The sequence below is a fragment of the Phyllostomus discolor genome, chromosome 8, assembly GCF_004126475.2.
Source record: "Phyllostomus discolor isolate MPI-MPIP mPhyDis1 chromosome 8, mPhyDis1.pri.v3, whole genome shotgun sequence".
NCBI lineage: Eukaryota > Metazoa > Chordata > Mammalia > Chiroptera > Phyllostomidae > Phyllostomus > Phyllostomus discolor.
The window spans coordinates 52,859,597-52,865,831 of record NC_040910.2 but is presented as its reverse complement, the minus strand read 5'-3'; the positions used below and the strand labels follow the sequence as shown (position 1 = coordinate 52,865,831).

The 6,235-nt window shown below is 52.2% G+C and overlaps 1 pseudogene; it reads left to right on the top strand.

Moving 5' to 3' along the window:
- Positions 1-323: 323 nt before the first annotated feature.
- Positions 324-1,377, top strand: LOC114503753 (annotated as a pseudogene).
- Positions 1,378-6,235: the final 4,858 nt, after the last annotated feature.

The following is a 6,235-nucleotide window of genomic DNA, read 5'->3' as shown; positions in this document are numbered from 1 at the left end:
CTGTGGGGCAGAGGCGTAGATATTTGGGTGGATAAAGAGGAAACGGAGAAACCACAGGGAGACCCAATGGGGAGCAGTAATTCAGAGCACTAGGGAGCCTCAGGTGTGTGGGGGGGGGGTGGCCGTGGCATTGCTAAGGAGGTCTTTGTGATGCAGTGTTCCAAGGCATCTGTTGCTAGAACCTCAAAACCAGCCCCCCACCCCACCCCACAGGCTGTGCATTCTCCACCATCCTGGATAACCTGGCTAAAGCAGCCAGCAGCCCTGCCACCAACTGGAGGTGGCGTTGCAGCAACATGAGCTACTACTAGATACCAACGGTGATGCACATACTGCCTGGGAGTTACCCAGGAGCATGTGGCTGGGTCCCAGGAGCCCCAGGTTACCCACCAAACATCCTCCATGCCAACAGCCAGAGCTGGGTGGCGGAGGGCGCACTGGAGCCATGCGTGGGTGAGCAGCACAGAACCAGAGAAGCCCGCTGTCCGTCAGCTGCGCGGTGAGCTGGCCTCAGCACTCCTGGAGCACACAGAGATCTCGTGGAAGTGTATCTATGACTACAACCTGATGCCAAAGCCCTGTGACAGCCCTGTCTTGATTATGAGCCAGCACTGAACCCATTGGCCTACTGATAACAGATCCCCAAAGTGGTTTCTGAGCATTTGGGGGTTCCTGTGTCTATATGTCCAGCCAGTGGCTTCCCAGTTGGCTTTGTGATGACTTCAGGCCCTGGGCTTGCTCAGTGTGCACCCACCTTTGAAGGTTGTTCTCTGCCTCAGAGTGTCCAGCAGCTAGTTTGGCTGGCCTGGCCCTCATCAACTACCTCATGATGCTATCGAAGGGCCATGCATGGCACCATCCTGCTTAGTGCTGCGGACAGAAGGAGGGTCACAGATATTAAGGAAACCTCCTGTTACATGGCAATGAACTACGAAAAGGAAATGACCAGAGACCCAGTCGTTTAGAGAAAGTTTACCAACTACATGACGGGAAGAGGACCATGCTCCATGGCCAGAGGCCCTCTTCTGTCCATCCCTCACGAACCTGGACAGCCATGGCATTAATAACATGTGCTTCACCAGCACAACAAACTGAGACACAATCCAAGGAATTCCTTTTTCTCTAATATCCTTGCCGGGGGATCGACTGCATTCCTAGTTTAGACGAGTGGCTAGTTAAAGACACAGCAAACGCAGTGCCTGCCAATACCCCTGTGCAAGGCTGTCACTCCCCCGAAAGGAAACATCGGTGTGAATGGGAGGCTCGGTGCTCACATCCCTGCCTGCCCTCCAGGACATGCGGATCATTCACTGCCACAGAATTGGAAGAAGGCAGTCCCAACATAGTTCACCAGGGATACTCCTGAATACAGGTTAAATGATTAAAGAAAGTGTTTTGAGTATGTGGGCCAGAAAACTTTGGATATTGTGTTTCTGGAAGAACAGACAATATGTCAATAATTGGAATGCCTATTCCTCTGTTGCATTTCTATAGTGGAAGAAAATAATGGTGAAGCCGTCCAACAATAGGTGTTTAGAGAGTGGGACCAAATTAAATGCTAGAAGAAACATTAAAAAACAAAAGAAGATGTGGACGGAGGAAGTGGGCAGGGATTATGCCCTCTGTGGGTTAGCCTAAAGGCCGCACTGGAGAGCACAGCAGAGGCAGGTGTTACTGAGACTAACACTGACCTTCAGGGACTGGAAAAATCAAATTCGGATATATCAGGTGCCCACTATACGCTGGGCAACGTGTTAGGCATTCTCACACACTCTCATGCCCACCCCCATCCAGCCCTGCCCAGGCTGTGTTTTTTCCCACGCTGTTCCTAATCCCCCCACCCCCGCCTGCACGGGAGAGGTCCTACTGCTTCCTCTGTGAAGCTTTCCCTGGCCAACTCCTCGCTTAGAGGTCTCTGAGACTAGGACCTCCTGGCATTTTCTGTCCACCTAGTCCACTCCTCATCACATGATGTATGTTGAGGGCAATCTGCCGTATATATTACTCTATGATTCCCAAGCAGGGGCCCATGAAGGAACTCAGTGCCAAAGAACACCCTCCCCCATGAAGAACTAGCCTGTTCTTTCCTTTGTGACGACATCTTTGGAACTCATCATGCTTCATTCTTTGCCTACTGGGGAGCTCCAAGAGCAGGGATGGCCTAATTCGGGTTACGAATTCAGCAAGTTAGTGTCTCTATAGGAAAGTGACACTTAATCTGAGACCCAAACTATGAGTAAGAATTAGCCAGATGGAGATTGGAAGGAACATCCTTCCATTCTGCAAAAGCCTCATTTGCCAAGGTCCTGAGGCAGAAAAGACAATGTCCAGTGTGGCCAGAACAGGCTGAGTGAAGATGACAGTGGCATGAGTGACACTGTAGAGAGGGTTTCAGACTCTCTGAAGGCTCTGGAGAGAGGAGGGCCTCCCTCTGGCCTCCAGGAACTGAAGCAACTCCATTTCACCAGCTTTCCCAGGAAGCTTTCTGCCGGCTTCAGGCCATTCGCTGCTGGAGGCGTGGGCCAACGTGCACCAGACTGAAGCAGTTACATAATTCCCAGTCAGGCTCCCAGAAGCCTCACAAAGCCGCGCTTTCAGAATAACTGCAGCGAATGAGCCCAAATAATACGTGAAATTGTACCGGGCCTGCCACACCTAGAAGGCACACACAGAATGGGAGGGGCACTCCCCAGGCCAGCCCACGACACCTGAGATCTTCTCACCACCAGGGCCATTAGGAAGGGATTAAGATTAAATAGACAGGGTGACTCCAGGGCATGAGGCCAGAGTGTGACTGGCAGAGAGGACAGCAGGGCTGCTAACAGCCTGTACATTTAGGGTGGCCACCGTCTGTGCCACGAGCTTTGCCTGCATCATTCTTTCTTTTCATATTGTTGAAGTACAGTTGTCTCCATTTTCCCCCCACCATTGCCCTACACCCCAGCCATCCCCACCTCCTACCCGCCCTTTGGCTTTGTCCATGGCTCCTTTATACATGTTCCTGGATGACCCTTCTCCCTTTTGCCCCCATTATCTCCTGCTCCCTCCTTGCTGGTTACTGTCAGTTTGTTCTTTATTCCAATGCCTCTGGTTATATTTTGCTTGCTTGTTTGGTTTGTTGATTAGGTCCCATTTATAGGTGAGATCACATGGTATTTGTCTGTGTCATGTCATTCAGGCTCACACTGTGCTATGCAACAGCTCCTGAAGACACCAGGCTGCGAACTGTCCCACAGCCCGCCTGGGACCATACAGTATCAGGCCCTGGACATTCCTCTTGTCCCCAAACCCAGGCTGTGGCCACAAGGCAGAGGCTGCACTCCTCAGGGAATCAGGTGGCATTCTGAAAGATGGCTCAATGGGGGGAGTTCTCTAGATCCCTCTCTTTTTCAAGTTTTCCATGGCAGATATTTTTAAATATTGTATTTATTTTTAGAGAGAGGGGAAGGAAGGGAGAAGGAGAGGGAGAGAAATATCAGTGTGCAAGACACACATCAATTGGTTGCTTCTCACACACCCCCAACCAGGAACCTGGCCTGCAATCCAGACAGGGGCCTTGACTGGAAATCGGACCAACAACCCTTCAGTTCACAGGCAGGCACTCAGTCCACTGAGTCACACCGGCCAGGGCCCATGACAGATTTTAAAGTCTCTCAATTCCAGTCCCAGTCCTCATTTAACAGCTCAGAGAGAAAGCAAACAAGAGACGAACACGGAGTCCCAGGGAGGGTAGTGGACGGAGATCACGCAGGGCAGCCAGTCTCTGGCCTGCACTTGCCAGCTCCCCCAGCAGAGCTTGCAGGGGTCCCGCTGCCCTTTGCCCTCCTCACCCTGCCTCTACCCCACCCCGTCTCCAGTCCCACCTCCCTACACATTTCTGCCAAAAAACCCCGAGGCTATTAGGCAGAAACACTGTCCGGATCTGGGTCTGAGTCCTGGGCCCTCACAAACTCACCTGCCTTTCCCCACCTTCACCGCAGCTTTTCACCACCAGCCTGAGCAGAGTGGACTCCCCTTTTCCAACCCATGCAGGGCCCCCGAAGATGCACTCACAATCCTGCCTCCTGTCACTTCTCTAGTTTCGAATTCAGCCTGACCCTCTCAGCGCCTAATCCTACCCATGTTTTATTTAAAACATCATTTAACAACCCCAGTGTCCACGCACAGGTGAACGTCTAACAAAACAAACATCTATATTGACTGTGAGATTCTTAAAGGCCAACCACAGGGTACCTTCCAAGTCTTAGAGCCCCGAGACCTAACTAGCACTTATCACATGGTAGGTGCTCAATAAGGGGGTGGGAAATGAACTACTCAGTCCCAAGGACTTGGCTCACATTCCTGGTCCCCCTAGTCCCGTCCCTTCTGTGAAAATCAGAGAAAAATGGGCAAACAGCCAGTGCAGGACATGATTTAAGGGGGATGGGAGACAGGGAAGAAGGGAGGACTGGAAAGGAAGGGGGCGGTGGGAGGCTGGAGGAGAAAGGAGGGAAAGTGCAGTGGGGGGCTGTCTACAGAGCTGGCTCCTTGAAGATGTGCTTTGGTTGACTAACAAATCCTCCCAATGTCATCTCTGCCTCCCGGAGGATCTGATTCCACAGTTTGATTCATTACTTTGGGGGACAGCCAAATACCTCCCCCCTCCCCTAGTAGGCAAGATCTAGGACAGATCTTGTTGCAGAAGGAGAGGCACTCAAGAGTCATCTTCACTTGTAATTACCTATCCAATTAAATCCAGGCACTCAGCCATCCTCCCTAACGGGCCGAGGGCGGCGATGCACAGCAGGTTTGTGAGCTTGCAGCCGCTCAGATCAGCAGCTGGACTGCGTTTGTTTAGTTGGGGTGTCTTGGGGAGGTGGGTGTTCTTTAAAGGAGGGAGAGAGAGGAAAGAGAGGAAACTGGGTAGATGCTGAGAGATCAGAGTGTCCCCGGGGATACTGAGCACCAGGGGGAAATTACCTTCCTGATGACTCAGAAACAGGAAGTGGTGACCCAGAGGCATCCCACGGAGGGGAGACATGCACACGTGTATGACTTCGATTCCTATTTTTATGAATGTGGGGGCATGCAAGTGGGAAAGGAGGGGGAGAAACATCAAAGGGATAGGGCAGTGGCCTCCTGCGTGTTCTTGCTCATATCCTCCCATCCGCAGCCCCTAGTCCTGCACTCTGACGCAGGACCAGTGCCTACAACAGCTTCCTCTCTTTCACCCTTGGGCTCTGGCTCATGTTGAGCCCTTCTAACCAAAGACAGAGCTAGAATTGCAGGGAGGTGCCCTCCAACCTGCAGATGTCACCAGGCTGCTGATGGGAACTCCCTTCCAGTGAGTACAAGAAACTGATATACAACGCTCCAGTCCTCCACTGGGCACCACACCCCACTCCATCCCTAGGAGTGTGGGCTGCTATGTGGAGCAACAGCCAGCCCACAGAGCAGAGTGAAGATGGAGAGACCCCAGAATACACAATGGTACATCCAGAAACTCACCAAAATATCTGGCAGGTTTGTGGGATCGTGGAGGACAAATTTCAGAGCTGGGGCATTGTGTACAGGACTAGATGAAAACTGAGGACCAAATGGCCCTTCTTGCTCTTCTTTCCCGAAAGTGAGAATGAAATACCCTAGGCCCAATGAACATGCTGGTTTTGTCCCATGAGACCAAGCAAAAGAGTTGCCTCAGCTCTCAGACTCTGCCGGGGTCCCTCCCATGCTGCCTCCACCATGACAGGGAGCACCTCTGTCCCAAGAATGCCCCGACCCTGAAGAAGCTGCCCTGCTTGTGCTGTTTCCTCCGCACCCCTGGGGGCACAGGTGGGGACCCCAGCAGGTGGAAGGAAGTCCAGAGAAGGTAATCAACATTGCCTGCAGGCAACCTGTTCTGCCTGCTCCCTCCTCTCCACGGGAGCTCAGGATGAAACAGGCAGCCCCTGCTGTAAATTTTGTGAAAGGTGCCAAACCACAAGAACGGGCATTTCAGGCCCCCCAGCAGAGTCCGTGGGGGCTGTTCTGTGTCTACCCACACTTGTCCTCCTCCACTATCTCTTGTGGGGAAGACCTGACCACTAAGAGGCATGGTCAGCTTTCTACATGAGCAAATCCATGTCAGCCAATCCATGTAAAAAGACAAGCATCTCAACCAACCCAATCTGCAACTAAATGGCAGCCAAGATGTGTGTCTCCAAAAAGTCACCCTAGAGAGAACTGGAAAAGGAGGAGGCATAGTCCAGCCTCGTCT